Raw genomic sequence first — 20533 nt, 5'->3', positions numbered from 1 at the left:
TAACAAAGTGTCGGTTAATATATTGACCTCATGAATTGTCAAATTCATAATCTTAAGACTTTCAGACTAGTCCAATTTTCGGTGTTTTATGGATCAAAGTTAATAATTCTTTGTGTATTTTTGTTATTTTCCTGATTGATGCAAATTGTATAAAATCAGTAGTAGTGGAGATGTATTGTATATTAAAACTTCGAAATACCTTACATGTAACTTTTGTGGTTTTCAAGTTTTCATACATAGTAATAGAAATAAAATTACTATATATTAAGCTAAAATTTAATAATTTTATATGTGAAAATAAAATGATGTAAAAATGTAAATCAGATTGATTACTTAAATCCTACGCTTTCCAGAGTATTTGGCCAGGTTTATCTCTGGTTTTAGTGCGGGGGCCATGGACTATTGAGTCCATGGTTGGGCCATAGACTTTTTGATTTTAGAGTCTATGATTGGACCATGGGCGTATAAACTCTCGTTTATAGTTTATAGTTTATACGCCTATGGTGGTTGGACTAGTTGTTTTTTAAAGTCCACGTGTTTGAGGAGCTTACATCATAATTCCTCGAGCACTCCTGGCATTTTCTATAATTGTTGTATGAGAATATGATTGATTTTGAAATTTGTCATTTGTTTAGTTAAGTTTAATATAGCAACTCCTTGATTAAGGCCTAAAGCGATTTAAGATAAACTGATTAAATGAAGAAATTTAATCGATTTAAGAGTTATGAAATTGGGCCCTGGGTATTGTTGTTGACCAATCAGTTTCACCCGGGGATCCCAATGGTATTATATTCTAAATCCTAATAGTCATCATCAGTAGACACGAACGACAATCACAATATTTTTACACTAGGATCGTAGAGCGACGGAGATCAGTGGTGGGTACGACCACTTATACGACTGGATGAGAAACTCGTGATGGCTGGCGACGAATTTCTTTAAAAAAACCCATTTTAACTATAAGAAAGAACGAAAAGGAAATTCTCGCACTCGTCAAAACCTACGACAACACGAACCAGGTGACGAACATGGGAATATTCACGTATTTGGGAAGCTCAGTTTGTGATTGTGAGAATGTTCGTTCTCAGTTCCGCTGTGACGAGTTTCGCTTGCTGTGATTTTTTCGGCCTTAACGCAACGCTGAACCGACGAGATGATGATCAAACGGCAGCAGCAGCAGCAGCAGCAGCAGCGGCGGCGGCGGCAACGGCCGTAGAGAAGTACTCAATTCACGTATTCTACGCTATGTCTCACTTGGGATGCCGGTTCCAGATAAGGACTTCTAACGATATAGCGTCGAGTGACCAGATTGCGAAGATGAGAACCAACTCGGTCGCTTTGTCAGCTGCTGATTCTCGATGAGACTAATGAATCACATTCGAGTGAAAACAACCCACACCAGAAAAAAAATAATTCTAATAACGAGTACAGCAGTTCCATCACTGTGTACCCAGAAAACACATTTATCTCAACAGATTTTTATTTTCAATGGGATGAAACAATGAGAAACAATTCTCTCAGCTAAAAATCATTTCCCAAAACTCCCTCCACAGGAAAAGGCCTATATCTCAAAATCGTGTTTCGGTTTATATTGGATGATATTTTGGGGATCGTTCGCGCTTGTTGGCCCAGGGTACCCGCTGCGACCACGACGGATGTCAATTTTATAACTTAATTTACATGCCTAAATCACTTGTATATATAGCTAAACAAAAATGATACCTTGTTTCTCCGCAGCGGCCGGGTCATTTTTGTAAAATACAATAAATTTTGTAATCAGTTCATTTCTATATAGCTGCCGGGTCTGTTGTTGTAAATTTAATTACGATTTTAAAAAAAAAGTAATGTATAGGGTAGATAGGCGGCCGGCCGGGTCAAGTTTTAAGCTCAGCAGAGCGCGAGAAACAAAGTATCAATTTTTGTTAGCCTTTAATCCGATCGTCGCACCTGGTATCCGTAAATGCCCCCATCATCAAAACCACCTCGTGATTTATGCGTAGTAAATACCACTCGTCGTAGATCGTGTAAATATCAAATTTGTCCGACGAATAAATAACCGATGCTGATCGAGTGGTTCGGTCGTTTGGAGGGATAATTATCGTTGACCCGCGCGACTTTCTTCGAAGTCGGGTTTATTAACCGCGCAGGTTTCAATCAACTGTTTTTGTTGTCGCTTAGCGAAATCCTACAACGTCTGCTCATAATTTGCCGAGTCGTTTTTGAAACACGTCATAACGGAACGGATGTGCCGCTTGAACCCGTCGAATTAATCACAACGTTTTTTCTATCGCACAGGAGAGAGAGAGAGCGGTAAGGGCCACTTCGATTAGAAATTACATTAACCCTGATTTCTTGCTGTCACCAGCAGCGATACGATGGCTTTCTATCAGGTCTGGTATGGGTGACAGGTATCCGTTTAATTTGTTTAGTTCCAGCCACTAATCTAATTTTCATCCCGAAAAGTGATGTTCCCGTGACGTCACATCGATTAGATTGGCCCGACGATGAAATGGATTTGAACCTTAGTCTCGACATCTGAATCTACGTTATACTATCAATCTGAAAAGGGGTTGCCCTTTTTGGAAAGCATCCAGTTTTTACAGGACTCAAAAAAGTTTATCGTTTACCCAAACTGATGAATTATCGGTAGATAACTCCAGGGTGCCTTTAGGTTTGAGCAAAAACCAATGAAGACAAAATTCTGTCTGTACTTGTCACCGCGCAGTGATTTATAACGTAATAAGAGAGCGTAGGGAAGATTATCCGCTGGCGAAATAGACCCATCTAAATACGTTTCGGTTTTACGCGTTTGGGTGGAAGAACTAACAATCAAATCATAGCTGTAGCAATTCACGCGATTTCGGGAATTGTTATTCTGACCTATAGCATTTATTGTATGCTCGATCAGTTTTAAAATCATTTTCCACGCACGGACGGTTGAATGATGCAGCAAACCGCGCGGCACCTCGCCGTATAATCAACAATCTTTTCAATCTGACTGATACCAGTCGAATAGAAACGCGAACACTTTTAGCTCCGTTTTTCGAAAACGAAAAGAAGAAATGAACGTGCGTGAAATTTGTAAATAATTCTTCGATCGGTTTTTTGTTAGGTTTTTCAATACTCGCTCTTCATGCGGAGGAAACGTTCTTGCCGGGAATATCGAGACCTTTCATTCTCGGTGTTCAATTCATTTCAATGATTTTACATTCGAGTAAACAAAAACAACCGGTTTTATCTGCTTCCAAATCATTCATTTTCGATGCGTCGAACAGATATAGTTTAATTGAAACCGAAAAGAAAAATATGTAGACATTGCAAATGTCGGGATGGTTATTTTGCAGTTTCATGGTTGTTTTTAGCGCAACTGAAACCTTTGATTTTGACGAAATAATTTCAGAAATTGAAAATACGACTATTTTTAGTTATATTCTGCTAGTATTGGTCAGGCTTCCATAAACCAGAATAGCCACAATTCAGCAGGAATATTTTTTCGACAAGGCGCCAGATCGTCTGCCGCTTTTTAATCTAACATTGTTACGAACGATTGAGGAAGATATTTTAATTCTGGGATAAGAACAGGAAAGCAAACAACAACCTCGAAGATTTATTAGGATTCCTCGTCCATTTTTAGCATCTCTGCTGAAAGTCAGATACGTAACGACTTTTGAATTCAAAATCTCCGCGCAAATTTAACAGATTTTCAAATGAAATTCTACTTTTCCTAAACTTTACTTTACGTTACTTAATTAACTATACGTAGTTGAATATCTTCTCCAACGACAGATCTTAAAGCAAAATCTGCCTCGAGATATTTCATCAGTCATCGGTTGACCAAACGTAACCACCAATTACAAGTACATTAGTTTATTGGAAGAGAGCGCGGTGCTGTTTAATCATTTTACATTATTCATTGTTCACGCAGCCGCATCTTTCCTGATTGCACCAGTCGTGGTCAAGATCCATTTAGATCATTGTCCATTTGCTGATTACTCACTACAGTGATTAGAATTGAAACAAACAAATTTGTATCTTTATATATATATATATATATATATATATATATATATATATATATATATATATATATATATATATATATATATATATATATATATATATATATATATATATATATATATATATATATATATATATATATATATATATATATATATATATATATATATATATATATATATATATATATATATATATATATATATATATATATATATATATATATATATATATATATATATATATATATATATATATATATATATATATATATATATATATATATATATATATATATATATATATATGTAATTGTATCTTTATGAATTTATGAATCAAGAGAGGTTTAAGTACGTGTTGTATTACGTGTGTCGATCACCACCACTAAAAGGTTTTCAGGCCAAAAAAGATGTTGGGTCAACACCATGACAGATTAATTAGCGACAAAATCGTCCACAACGTCAGCAAAGACGCGACATTAATCAAGAGGATGGACTCTAATTTCCGTTGTCACCACAAAACCTTCGCTTTGGTAATCTACAGTTCAAAGGTGCTTTGATTAATTTGCCAAAAGTTCAAACGGTTGAGTCAAACATTAGAAATCTAAGGCAATGCGCAATTACTTATAGTTTCACTAAATTACCATCAACCCTTTCATTGATAGACACGAGCTCATTATTAAACCTGTCAATATTCATAATTACAGTTGTCTAGGTCTGAGGGATGATAGGTCAACGATCGAAAAACAACCGCCATTTTTAAGTCGGGGACTTTCAGAAATATACAGACCTATAGATAAATCCTGTGAGCAGTACGGCCGATGAGAGGTTACATGTAAGCGTGAGCGTCTGATGCTAAAGGAAATCTATAAACTTTTAGTTGACATCCTAAGGTGCATGTGTTTTGGGGCGATGTTCAGGGAGGTAGGGTTTAGGTTCAGAGGTAGTACCGGTGGTTAACAAGTAATTGGTCGATTCTAAAACGATTAACCATAAGCGCGAGAATAATCCTTTATTTCTGATAGTAAATCAGGAAATTGCAAGTAAACCGTTATCAACACTGGATCTATCGTGATTCAGAAGAGGTGCGCGACGATGTTATTGACCAATCAGCGACGTTCACATCGCGCCGCGGTGGTGACGTCAGCGTTTACGTCAATGGGCGCACGTGAAGAGCGATATTTAACCGCTGCAACCAACGATTCGCCTCCGTATAAAGAAACGGATTTCTACACGATAATCGCACGCTGCACCGTCCTTACATCCGTAAATCGACAACTTCAAGTAAAAACTTACACGAAACTTGTAACTCACCCGCACACAGTAAAAGCATCCATCATGCCGAGCAGTGCAGCTGTATTTTCGATGTTGGTGTTAGTTTTGGCGCTTTGCTACGGAAAAGGAAGTTCAATGCCGAGTGATGAAATGGGCTACAAACGGGTAAGATACGTTTTTCAAAAGTTACCGAAAACTGTGTTTTTGCTGTTCTTTCTTTTTATCTTTGATGATCATACACTCATTAGGCCTACAAATTATATTCTCACTTGTTCAGAATTTTCTGCAGCGAGCTCGGTTTGTTTTTTTAGCGTGTATATAGATGTTTTCATTTACACATAGTCAATAGATTGATTCCTGGAAAAAATATCAGCATATACATTACAAGTTTACATTAAGCCGATTGTCATTATACAAAACAATCTAAAATTCACCTCTTTTTGCGATAGACAAAATGCGATTGGTTTGCAATTTTTAACTGTTCAAATTAGTTATGGATGTATTCGCTGCTTTCGATACGATTTTTAATGATTGCTGCAATGAAGGGTCAGTTAGTTAGCCGGTGAACAGGGACGTGAGGTGTTTCATGAGAAATGATGAAAATGAAGAAGGAAAATGGAAAGGCGGCGCCGGTTCCGTAGTCACGGCTCTGATCAGTCTGAGATCAGTTCTGCATATAGCAATCTAGCACTTCAGACCAATCTTAAGATTTAAGACCAGCCTGGGACCAACTTAGTTCTATATAGTCACACTAAAAATTTAAAACCAATCCTAAAATTTAAAACGACTTTTGAGCTGGTCCCTTGGGTAACTTAGGGTATTTCTCCACAATTTTCTATTGATGTGAAATATAGTTTAAGGCTAAACAAAAATGATACCTTGTTTCTCCGCAACAGCCGGGTCATTTATGTAAAATACAATACAATTTGTAATCAGTTCATTTCTATATAGCTGCCGGGTCTGTTATGATAAAATCGACCACGATTTCAAAAAAAACAACTTAATGTACAGGGTAGATAGGCGGCCGGCCGGGTCAAGTTTTAAGCTCAGCAGCTCAGCAGAGCGGAGAAACAAGGTATCAATTTTTTAGCCAGACTGAAATTTGTCATTAACACAATTGCAATTAGTAACCAGTTAGTCAAGTGCACTTTCTGTTAGTTGTATTCCATCAATAGTTGAAAAAAACCTGGTTCTGTAATAGTAACGACGAGTCCGACGAACAACGACGACAAAGTCGACGTAAACACTTCCGCTCGGAGGCTGGTTCATCAACTCTCTAAGAGATGAAAGACTCGACGCGCAGACAAAATGAAACCCTTAGCTCAAGAGAAAAATTCATGCCCGGTAAAAACTCTACCATCAAAGGATGCCAGCCAGTACACGGTACTTCTAAACGGCGTAACTAGATTCAGTTAACTCAAGACTTGAAAGCGAAATATAATTCAATGGACGCGCCTTTACCAATTAATGAAAATGAACCTAAATGCGAGAAAAAAAAACGCATACATTTCATTCCAGAATTTTCCGTCTGGATATGATTATGCTTTATAGGTTTTCATCGTACGAAATCGACGATATGAATTACTCGTGAACTGGTGGTTATTTGACTCGTCGCATGCTGAGGGGGGTTACTCACATCAGCAGTATCGAAATACTTCGATCTCCTCTGCTATGTGTTAGATCACATAGTAAACGAATTTATGAACGGTAGTTTTTACTCGGAAATTCGCTTGACAAGAATTATACACGAATCCATATATAACTAATAACATCGTGCGCTAGTAACGCGATATATGTACATACTAACAGTATGCTCACCCCCCTCCCTATTTGGATTTCACTAGAAATATTTGTGGATATTGCAAACTGAGTTTCAAATTGCCAATGTTTTAGTTTTGGAGAACTCTTGCCCGAGAGGATAGCCTTGGAATCGATAGAATTTAGGGTTTGTTTGAATGAAATGTGTATTTCTTGTTTTCATGTACAAAACAAGTTATTGATAGATTATTTGAATAAACAGTTTTAAATAAATCGATTAGACGGGTCGTCGAGGATTGTCTGTCTGATAAACGGGTGGAATGTCGGTTATTTTTGAAACAAGACATTTCAATTAACTATTTGTAAAGCATAGTTTATTTGACGTGTTATGATGCAAAATATATATAAACGCGTTGTACTGAAATATTTGCTTTTGAACTGAAAACTTATAACCATGATTTCAGTTGTAACTGCAGATAAAATTTCTACTTCTCCAAGATGATTGTTAATTGTGCTCGGTTCTGTACTAATAGTTAGTCAAGTATGGAATTTTTTTTTTTGCTGATAAGAACACATTTTGATACTCGAAATTCAATTAACCTCCATCTTCGCTATTCCGTCAACGGATGATTTTTCTAAACAACATCAATTCATATATCCAAGTAAATAGATACGTGCGAATAAATATAGAAACGTGTGAAGAGTTGTAATAGTGGTTTGCAGGGTTAGTGCGTATACATCAAAACTTCTTGTTGCAGACGACACATTCCATTCAAAGCCAAGCGTCTGGATCATCGCACACGACAGTTTACACCATCCATCTCTCGCAATTGAACATTTCAATGCTTTGTTCACACAACTGGAAACTAAACCCGTAAAATATGAAAATATAATCGACATGAAAGACGTTTGAGTCTTCACATCTATTCAGTGTCATTTCGGGTTCAAAGAGCAGAACTCTGAAAATCTATATCGAAGTTATGAATCAAAACCTTTTTTTTTGAAAAGAAGAAGATCTTTCCTCACATGCTCGAATGCGCTCTTTTGTTTAGACATTTTCAGTATCATGTTTTGGAATACGCTCAAATAAACGGTGGCGATCGTCACGCGAGACCGTCTGCAACCTAAATTAAAACAATAACAACAACCAAAAAAAAGATCACCAAATCTTTGATCGCTTCTAAAACATCGGTCGTAAATGAGAATTTGTCACGATATTTGACATTTCCAGGTTGTGTGTCTCGGTTTTTAATTCGTCCCGATTAATCAGTCGTTTCGGAGCACCTGCTTTGTGTCCCCGGCGTCACGTGAAACGGGTTCTAATTGCTAATTGGTTACGACTGTCTACATCGCGGTCACCGATCAATTCAAGGCCACAAGGGACCGAACGGCGCTTGTCAACGATGATTATATTATGCAATATTTCTCGCTTTGACAGAAAACACTTGTTCTGAAAGAAAACGCTGGTGAATATTGGAAACACGAGGGACCGAAACGTCTGCGAAAAAGCTTCAATTAAATCTCTTATTTCCGTTGATGGAGAATTTCGAGAGTCATAAGTTTTATCGTGACTAATTGTTGTCGATTGTAAATGCAAACCGAGTGAAAACAAAGTTGTTTTCAATTCTCAAAGAGAAGCGCGGTCAAGTACAAGACGACGAGACAAACTATAATATCGTTTAACACTAACAGCAACTAACTTTCGGTGTTTAGGGCACGAATTGCTGTGGTCATAATTCAGAGTGCTTGAAGTTTTATTTTTCATCATGACGATGACATTAACTGCACATCGATACAAGTTGACAACCAGTTATTTGAAGTTGATTTACATGATTTATGCAAGGGCTCACGCAAGATCCCTGATTTATGGTAATCGTATAGCTGAGCGTTGGTTCTGGTGTTGACGAGCGCGTTACCGGTAAATATAGGTTACTTACTGGCCACCACGCCAGGGAATTCAAAAACCTAACTCATTTTCACTTATGTTAGTTCAAAAGAAGTGCGGACTGTGATATATTAGACGCCCGAGTGCACACGAAATACAGAAACAGTTGTTCTGTTGTTTTCATCATTATATTCAGACAGACATCATAACGTATATCCTCTCCATAAAACGATTTGTAGTGCAATTTCAGTTAAGAAATCTCTCGTCGAAAAAGAGAGACCGCCGGGAGAAAGAAACCAGGTCTTCTTCCATCTTCACGTCTAATATACCGCGTTAAAACTGAGTAGTACGCACTCGAAACATCAACGGACGAAGAGTTTCCTTCAGAGCGCACGATCAGAACAGATAACTTTCGAGATTATCACTTTTTGCCGCCTGTTCAGATCTCCATCAAAGAGTCTCCCGCATCCTGAGTGAGGGATACACGACAATAATTGGCATCGTTGCGTCTTTATGCTCACGTTCTGGTGATGGATGCAAGTTAGCTAGTTTACATCACGTCCATCGCATCCAGCTAATCGCGTTCCACAGACCGCGTCCACCACTTTCATTGACCTTCATAACTAACTCAGTTTCGACACATGTCGAAACGTTTCTCGATAATATTTTCTTTTACTAGAACTTTCGTCTTTTTTGGACGTATTTTTGGATTTTTACGCCCACGCAAATATTAATAAGACGCTTCATAAACTCGTGTGATCATAGTTTTTTGTTTGAAGATACATTGAGAAGTGAATATACGAGACCTAAAATGTTTTGACCATTCCTCCTGCTCCCCCCCCTCCCCCTATTCTGAAACCCGCTTTTGACGTAGAAATCACAAAGAGCTCGTCATAACTAATATTTGGAAAAAAGTTTTGAAACTTTCAACTAGAAAAATTGACGGAGAGGATTTACAGTGTATGCCAAGGGGATATTACTGTAGAGCGTAAGTTTCTGAGTGTCGCCTCGTGTTCTAAAACGACGCGAGCTGATTTCACTCTAGGGACGATACAGTTCCCGCACTGGTGTCTTTCTACGTGGCTTCACAATCGAAAATCTTCCTATCCAAAAAAAAAACAATATCGAAATCTGCAAAGAATTCAAAAATAAATTTCACTTCAACGATAATCACTGAGGAGCTGAATATAACTGGTGATTTTGAAATTCAAGTTTTCTTCATTCAAGTCACAGAAAATGCTTCAAATCTATATTGATACATTTCTAAGTTGTGAATTGAGTGTTCAGGATACTCGTACCGATCAGGTAACCGCAGTAGAGTCTATCTACATCGGCTGATAGCGTTTAATACGATTTGTAGGAAAGTACCTGGCCAACTCTGCGACATGGCGACAGTATATTATCAAATCAACAAATCAGACGTGTTTACTCGCATCTCGGAGTTCAGAAAACGAGTTAAATCTACCGATGATTTTCAAATCGTCGTCAAATTGAGATTGGAATCGCTTATATACCGTATCAGCTCGTAGGAGAATTACAATCAACACTAATAAGTCAACTACTGAATCATACACTACCCTCAGTATTAACCCTCTCATTACGAAAACAAAATATGTTTATGTGCTCGCATAGAATTGAATGAAATGAAAGGTGTATGTTTGTGATACACATTGTGCCACGCCATCAGTATGCGCGAATATTTTGATGCTGAGGGTGAAAACCTAAATATTGGGAAACTGTTTTTGTTTATAAATTTGAATGTTTTCATACAACGCCTGTGGAAAAAGATTCACATACGATAAACACGATTGATAAAACACTATGGATCCGTGACGATGATGTAGAGAGAATCCCGCGATACTACCGAAAAACAGTCCGGAAATGTTACCGGAGCTAGTGTAGTTTATCAAACGTTTCGACACATTCTAATAGTCATCTTCAGGAATACTGTATTCCTTGAGCTGGTAGTTTATCCAACGTTTCGACTTAATCCTGATAGTCATCTTCAGGAATACTGTATTCCTTGAGCTGGTAGTTTATTCAATGTTTCGACTATATTCTGATAGTCATCTTCAGGAATACTGTATTCCTTGAGCTGGTAGTTTATTCAATGTTTCGACTATATTCTGATAGTCATCTTCAGGAATACTGTATTCCTTGAGCTGGTAGTTTATTCAATGTTTCGACTATATTCTGATAGTCATCTTCAGGAATACTGTATTCCTTGAGCTGGTAGTTTATCCAACGTTTCGACTATATTCTGATAGTCATCTTCAGGAATACTGGGAATATTTCTCAGTATTCCTAAGGATGACTATTAGAATATAGTCGAAACGAAAAATAAACTACACTAGCTCCAGTAACATTTTCGGACTGTTTTTTGTTATCATTTTGAGATTTCTCTCTATATTATAATACGAGAGATACCCTTGTTTTGAATTTTGCTTAAAGTTCTAGATGAAATTTTTAATTGTACTCTTACATAAAAAGATTTTAATTCTTTAAAGGACGTCTGACTGCGCAACCGACCGTGCGTGGTTTCATTCTTAGGTGGAATGAATAATTTCTGACTGGAATTGATGACGAGCCATGATTTATCGCGAAAACGCCATTGACGATCAAAGAGGACGAAAGAAAAATATGGTATTGAATAAAACTCTAGTTGAAATCCCGAAGCGCGCGTGCAGCCAAACACTGTTTAATCATCAATCATATGACAAACAATAAGCACGGCAGTTACACCTTCAAAACACTACAGCCACCTTAGCGCCGTAATCATTGTCGATAATTGAATGTTCTTAATCTTTTTCGAATATTCGAAAAAAGTTAAAACTCAAAAACCTGACAAGCCGTTGATTACACGACAACTTGGGCTTAGTACCAGTTGGTTATAGTCACCCGGCGTGTCGGAAGTTTTGTGCATGGACTCTTGTTTTAGATCGAGTCGAATACACGGTTTAAACATTGTATAAAGCTCAAACTTTGTAACGTAAGGCCTAAAACCAACGTGTTCACCAAGTCATAATCTTGAACATTTTCTTTTTAACAAAAAAACGCGTGGAACTAGATTTTTTCGGGGGAGGGTTCTGGAGTTACGGGCATTGGAAATGTTACCCCGATCTATAAAACTGAGTTGTAATCTACGATGAACGTAGCTTCTTTTTTCTCTAATGGTTCTTATGTTCTGTCACAGCTTATTTTTATATTGCCAGAACATTTTTTTCTATAATACGATCATCAATATTAAGCAACTCACCCAGATTTGATTGCGTTACGACTCACACTAACTGTTTATCAGTTTTTGGTCGAGTTACTGTGAACTCATGCCGATGTAATGATGCGCCGAACGTGGCCGCATCTGCGACATTTATCGATCCAAGAAGATGTTTATTTTCTGCCGGACGCTTTTAAGCAAATCAAAGATATCGTCGCATCGTTAAAAACGCCGATGATGGCAGAGGTCACTCGATGCGCAGACATCCGAGGGAAACTGTGCTGGACAAAATCTTATTCGCGATTCAATCAAATGAAATTTCGAATTCATATCGGGTTTAAAGGAGTTAAACTGAAAGTAATCTGAATATAAACAGCCCGCGTTGAGCTATAACTTTGACGTTTCGACTTTATCCCAGTAACAGTGCTCCTGAACATGACACCAGGAGGATATAATCGACACGTCGAAATAAACTACAGCTCAAGGAACCATTTTGGGTTCACTTTGCTTTTGTATCGTGCAATTTTATCGCATATTACGTAACTCAAGATCAGCCATCATTAAAGTTTTTTTTTTCTAAATACCGAGAAAAGGAAATCTATTTCGATTTGATTCATCTGCATTTCTCTATTAAAAGAAACCCTTTTGTACCGAGCTAATTGCAAATGATCAATCTTCTATTTCTGTATAGCATTATCGTATATAGGAACTTATGTATATGGCGGCAGTGTGGGCAGCAGCGACGCCGCCAGGGAATAGAAAATAATGAAATAAAGAAATGTGAGATTTATAGCTTTATTTCCGATCTATCCATGAAGAATAATCTGATCGATTTATGATAACGAATCGACTCGAATTTCAGTAACAATATCTCTAACGTATCGATTTAGAAATCATTTCAAAATCTATCGATCGTAAAAGGATGCGGGTAGTTTTCTTTTTGAGAAATATGTTAATTTTTCATTAAGGGCGTGGTGTATTTATTCACAGTAACGCTTTGATCTTCTGGCAAAATAGATATCTAAAAAAAACATATTTTGCTTCCTGTTTATACGTCATAATTTTATTTGATCGTAATAACATTAATTTCAAAGTAACGCGAATCTACGAGAATCTACGCGAATCTAACGAGAATCTACGAGATTTGAAATCACAGATAGCAATGTGTTCCGTTGCGAATTCTATAATAGAACTGTACTGTAGTGAATGTCGCTCCCGGTGGAAGAGAACTTCGAGTTAGGAACAGCCAGAAAAGTTGTTTTTAGAACTATATATACGTAGTATTTAGGAAAAAATTTAATCACCTTTAACATATGAATACAGTTCTGAATTATTGCTTTAGAAAACCGCTAAAGGCGTTGATAGGACGTCTGGAAGAGATTAATGCGGATGCTACTGTCTATAAGTATCCCTATGAGGTATATTCGCGCTAAACGCGTTTAAGGTTCGAGGCTAAAATGACGGTTTGCAGGTATTTTCCATCCGTTGAAGGTTTATAAGCCTCTTTTTACGTATTCTATTTAGCACAAAGATAAGGTGATAATACCGGTAAACATAGGACACTCACAAAAAGAAATTACGAATTTTCCAAAAACAAATTCTATATGAAATCTATTTTCAAAAGCTCCATATAAGCTATTATTCCCGCCAGGCAATGTTTTTCAGAGATGTAATACTTTCTGAGGGTGTGTTCCTGTTGCTCGGAAAACTACCAAGTGTTTTGAGGAATGGTTTTATAAGAAGCTCAGAATGCATCTTGGTAGTCTGTCACCGTAAACGACCTTAGTTACTGTACCAAACTCGTCGACATATTGAATTACGAAGTGCTCCGTATGTTCGATTATTCATGTTCACAGTGACAAATGACTGCGGCGCATGTCCATCATCAGACACGTTATACACGGCGACAAGTGCTCGAACCAGAGACCAGAGTGTCTCTAGGGCACCTCGGTACCACGTCCGCCGTCGATGATCAACGGTATCGAATTACGTACCGAAAAATGCGATTTTTTTGGTTGATAGCGAATCCAATTATGCATGCTTAGAATTAGGCAAGAGCCCCACAGTGGCGATATTCACTTGTCGAATATTTTCTAGAATATTTTAATTGTCAATTATCTTCACATCGCGGTGGGGATATCTTTTGGACAAAGTTTTTGATTTTTTTTCGATTTAGCCGGATTGTTGCTAGTTTAGTCGTCAATTAAGGTTTCGATACCCCGGTACTACAGATGTGAGTTAGAGTGATAACTCTGAGTCGAAATCAGTTAATTATGCAATACCGATCCTGACTAAGAATGCGTTAGTGAACGATCTGAATTGATTCGTGTAGTCGATTTTATGTTTTCGAGAATTTTGTGTCATAACTAGTGAACTCCTCCAGGATTTAACACTTCAGCTAACTTTATTACCGGCGGCCAGACAATAAAACTTTGCCCGTTGTTCAATGGTTCAATGATTAGCCGTTCTGGTGACGAGTCACATTGCTTTTAGTCGGTGATTCTATTCCAGTTCTGCAGCGATCAAAAGGCGATAATCGGAGACGCGACGCGAAGTTTCTACCTCGTCTTATCATCCATTTCTGTTTCAATGAAACACATGCGTGCAATATTTCTCCGATATAAAAAAAATCCGCGCAAAGCATACGACATCTACAACGAGACAAACTGATACAATAGGAAACCCAATTCCGTATTGATTCTGATAGCTGTTTCAAATTCCTCCTTTTCTCAAATAAACAATAGCCATTCTGCCCCTTGAGAACTTCCTCGATGTCGTTTCTGATGCATCACACCTCAGAGGACATCTAGTTTAAGTTTCGCAGCAACATTGACCAAAAGTTGCAGCGGACCAGGGACCAGTTGCACAGGCTCAGGTTGAAGCCCGTTTAAGACCATCTTGGTTCCATAGCAACTTACCACTTAACATCAGTCTTTTATATTCACTTTGCTTGGACCTTAAGTCTGGATCGTAGGAGATCAAAAAATTTGTCGAAATTTGACGAATCATATTTTTTCAAAACCAATCGTAAACATTGAACACAGTCTACTGTAATTCACAGCATCACAGGTTTTTGTGCATTCGTTTGCGCCTTTTTGATGTTAACGATATTTTGTTACACAGTCAGGCTCCTCAGGCGTCTTTATACTTCAAATAACTTTTTATATCATCACATTTATGTATTTCCATTTGTAGATGTATAAAAAAGATTTTTTTTTTTCAATCACACCTTAACCCGTTTTCGATACATCCCTCGATGGCGTTAGATTTTGCCAAAATTGAAAAAAAATCACAACATAAAACATGAATCACTCGGAGGTATCTTATTATAATTATCATTATTATCATTATGACTATAGATTTCCGTTACCTGGAAAAACCGTACAAAAAGACAACAAAATGTATAACGACGATAGCAATGAAACCAGCAATGATAGCAATGAATCTCATTTCTAAATAAACTCTGAAGATGGGTGGAAGTGGAACTATTCCACCCGAAACGTAAGGAATAAAACAACAACAGTTGTTTTAGATTCATATTGTGGGTGTTCGCTTCCTGAAACATCCGTTTACCTATGTTGTCGAAGTGCGAGTAATTTCGAATATGAATTTTTGTTCGAAGATCCCTTAGAGAACCAAATTATGTGTCATATTTGACCCCACCTTATGTAGAACACCTTCGAATTAGAATGCGTCAGAACCTTACCCCCCAAAGCCCTTAAGTACAATCGCGACGAATACTGTGGAACTATAACTGACGCGTATTTCATACATCATTTTAAAAGACAAAATATGCCTCGGCATTCTCCAGGGATTTACGAAAAGATGCATGTAGAATCTCTCAGACATGATTCCCATTCCCTCTTCATTTTATCCCTCATCGACCCAGCATTACTATTCCTCCTTTTCTCCATTATATAATGTGTCTTTCCCATTATCACTATTGACTAAATTGTCGTCAATTCCACTTTTGAATTTTTGTCTTTTTCCAATTCCAATCCTTTTTTAGCATGCAGCAAGCGGGCTAAGGGTATATATATAAATAGATAGTTTACTGTCACAATTACGTAAGAAGTTTCGAGAAATTTCGGGCGTTAACTAAGCAGTGATCAAAGTCGTTTAGAGAAACATCATTATTTTCAAAAATATTCACGTGATCGCTATTAACACGGTATTGATTATAGTCTGTTACACCTTTATACGACGCGTGGAATTCTATTTCAAAATTTAACTATCGGCGCACAAGTTTTCCAGGTTTTTTCGAAGCTACACTTTTGAAAGTTAATCTATTTGATGTGAAACTGGGAACGCTTCTATAGACCTATAGTCACGCTATTCTGTCTTACAGTGACATCCATCGATTCGGTGTCAGTTTCCCGTAATTTACAACCGTGTACAAAAAGGACACTACACTTCGCCAAGAGCAGAGTTCGGGGATCGAATGCGAGCGACGGTGACGTAGCTTTTGTTATTCGTTTTTAAGGCAACGAATGTTCATTTTGTCTTCGTGCCAAACGTGAAATTGATATCTATCGATGATGTTAAAAACAATAAAAGCTACTACGCCCTTCTGGTCGTTATCGGGTTTCTACAACTGGTCAATAGTGAGAAGATCATTCTATATTTGGCAAAGATCTGGGCCTTCAGTCCGTCAATCAAATATAATTAATTACCTTACACTAAGGAGGCGACATCTTTTAGGAAAAATTAACGCCATGTCTATATATCAGTTTGGTATTTTGACTCTAAAAAGATCTGACAGTAAATTGTGTTCGGGGGTTTATGCAGTGTGATCAGGCCAATATCTGCAGAGAAAACCGTCAACCGTGTCTACAGAACTCTCCAATCAATCTGCGTCAGTGCTAATGAACGATAGGTAACTATTTCTGATGAATGCTGGCCAAATGATCTGGAACTTTTTTTGGACGTCACACCATCTGAATATTCCGATCGTGCACAGCGGAGTATATAACAACATTGGCTTTTTCGACGAGGTTCTTCATTGTCGATGTCCGTCAGTGTCGACAAGCAACTCGTTATTTGACTTCGAATGTGCAAGATATTGCGATCTCGGCCGACTTCATCTCGTATTCTCCTCCAAATTTGAGATGGATTTCAGGTCGGGCGTCCTGTCTGAGCTGTTACAATACTCCGCAGTAAGGTTGTAATTCCAGCCCATAAGTGTCGAGTCATAAGTCATTGACGCTGATCACATCTTAGATAGAAAAAAAATCGTGCCAGGTTCGCCAAACGATTCAATCTAAGGAAAACGGAGAAGTCTCGTTTCTGCGAGGGTAAATGTAATTGAAATTGATTTATACTTGAATTATCAAAATGAAAATAAAGAACGATGAATTGGCTCGTGAAATCACGGCGTCTGCCTGGAAAATATCAACAAAGTTGAGAATAGTAATAATAAAAGCCTGACAAAATAGTTGCTACTGTAGGAAATCTGCGAGTTCTGTGAAAATACAGTGGCCTGTATGCTGTAAATGTGTACATTCCACGTGTTTACGTGTGTTCAGTTTACAGTCGTGTATCAACGATTACCTTTTGATCATACATATTCATTAACGAATTCGCGAGTTTACGCACCTGGGTCTCCTCAAGTCAACGCAGCTTTTTATTTTATTTTTTTCACTTACAACAAGAGCGAAAAACTGACTTTATAGAAACTTAGACAAAACTATGAGACATTGAAATAGGACTTGTTCTACAGCAGCAGCACCCACCAATTTAAGTGAGGTACTTCAATTTAAGTACCTACTTCACAAATGAAACTTGATATCTAAAATAAGAGGCAGTCTGTAATAGGCCTAAGGGCTTCTTTCATGGTAAATAATGAATTAATTACGCAAGAGTCTTTAATATCAAAGCCGTTTGAATCAATCTAGACCTTTACAACAAAAGTGGGTGTCATGTTGTCCATCTAAATCTTTCGTGAGGAGCGGACGTGTTCGTTTTGAGCTCGGTTGATACTGAACGGCGTTATCGGGCCCTGATCTTGAAGATTCGATGCTCAGATATTTTCATTTCCATTTATTTGACAACTTACGATCATTTATGATACAAAAACAACAGGTTATAACGTTTATGACATAAGTTTGTCTGAGGATTAAAAAAATCCGTTAGGGTCCAGTTGAATCCCCGAATATGGCCTCTGAAGTACATGAATAAATTCAATATAATGTATTATGTCGTGATAGTTAAAAATGTAATGTTCCACCTTTATACGATATATATACAAAAAACGATCAGTTCGTTTGGAACCCGGACTCGTCGAACCACCCCCCCCCCCTCCGCACGCTGTGGGCCTTGATAAGGAGAAAAACGATGCAATTCCATATGGTGCAAAATCTATCGAGGAAGTAAAACATTTAGTACTCCGTACGGCTGTGTGCGTAACTCTGGAAATAGCGACGAAAGTGAACTTAAAACATCAAAAGACGCAGATGCAAACACCGTCGAAAAAAGGTTAGTCACAAAAAGGATGTTTGCAGAACAGTGTAATCAGAGTACGTTGTGCACATTTCTCCCATCACTGGTTTCTGATTTGTGTCGTGCGGCAAGAAGATACCTTTTTCTCGTACAAACATGTCGACAGGTAAAGATTGTTTGACTGGCCCGTTTTGTCCAATCGGATTCATCGACTTCATATTGTAATCAAACGGCAAAACAAACGGCAAAACGCTGGGTAAATATTGAGAGCAAGCGTCAGTTGTTTGTTCTTTATAACAAATTTAATTCATTTGTCGCGGAAGCTATTGCTCGCTGTATCATAAGTCACATACTAGTATCTGATGCCCGCTTTTAAAAAAAATCGGATAGAAATATAACAAAATAGAAATCCCGTTATTGGAAATCGATTTTAGTGGAACCAGGGAAGTGTAATGAAACTTCCCTGGTGGAACGAACAATCTCTATCACGTGATTCGCTGCATGACACCATCGCGCGAGTATTGTTATCATTATGAACGGAAACGGAAGTCAGATCCTGGTAAAGGACACAGAGACTTCCTTCCATTTGCACCGGTAACACATACCAGAAAATGGCCACTGTTGCAATGCGTAATGACAGGTTACCATCTTAGCTTTGTCGATAAATAAACTATTGATGATCTGGTGAACAGAACGCTGGGAGCGTTCTAAAGAAAAGGCGTTATGTTTGCATCAAAGTACGTGAAACTATATATAACCCGACGTCAAACAGAACGACAGAACCCGGGAAGTTTCCAAGTGGAAAAATCTAACTAATTCCGAATCGTGTTATCGGGATTATCTAAGCGTTTCAATCGGTTTCCTACGCGGACAGAAAGAGCAAAAGTGACATCCTTTTAGGATGGGAGATGCGAGTTGTCCGTACACGCCGCATTAGATCATACATCGTCATTATCCGCACAACTACTTGACACTGACCGTTCAACCAAACGACATCGATAACTTCCGCCATCGTCACTTCCGGTTCATTTCCACACAAATAACATCTTATAGTTTTGCAAGCAGGCGACGAACACACAGAAAAAAATGTATCTTTGATTTTTGAGCTTTTAAAAGCGGTATTAGTTGTCATTTCGAGGTGTTAACTAGAGATGAGAGAAGCGAAACTCGCTCGGGGGGACTTTCTGCATCGAGAGCAAACATACCCCAAATAATCTCCGGCGCTACTTTTTCTGAAAGTGTGAAATGCCGGAAATTCACCTGCGATTAATCCGCATGTTTGATGTGTGATTTCCGGTTCAGTGCCTAGTGCAGACGCGGTGTCTGTTTGTCTGCGCGACCGGATCAGGATAAGCAGCATTCGCGACTGACAAAATCCATCCGGTCAGCGAGAATGAACCATTTTGGTTAATCTTTATTGTTGATCGGGTGTATTGGATTCTATCGTTCAATAACCCTATAGAGCGTCCCGTATCCTACTTCAGCTAGGTCGGCCTTTTCCCGACGGTTTGCGACTTACTGCGATTCACCGCAAGGCCGACATATGCCCGGCTTAACAGACGAATCTACCCAGGGAGTTGCTACGACCGCCAGTCTTAATTGGCGCTTCTTGCTAAATGCGTTATTTCGTATTTTGCGTAAGTAAACAAGAATTACACTGGACGATGATCAAAGACGATCGAAATGCTCGACGTGTGTTCGGCTCGGAAGCGATGACACCAGACTATGATGTGTCCACTCTTACGAAACAAAGCCGCATCGATCACTGATTGATCATCGCGCGTTTAAAAAAAAATATCCTGTAAGATATTATTCGTAATGGCTACGCGATGAAAATGACGATATTAACGAGAGTATTTCCTGCAACCAACCGTAAACAAAAATACATTTACCATTTACGGACACACACAACATTCGCCGTTGATAAATGAACACGGGTGATAT

This window comes from Tubulanus polymorphus, chromosome 7 (genome assembly GCF_964204645.1).
Source record: "Tubulanus polymorphus chromosome 7, tnTubPoly1.2, whole genome shotgun sequence".
Taxonomy (NCBI): domain Eukaryota; kingdom Metazoa; phylum Nemertea; class Palaeonemertea; order Tubulaniformes; family Tubulanidae; genus Tubulanus; species Tubulanus polymorphus.
The sequence above is the reverse complement of the archived record's forward strand: the minus strand, read 5'-3'. Positions refer to the sequence as shown.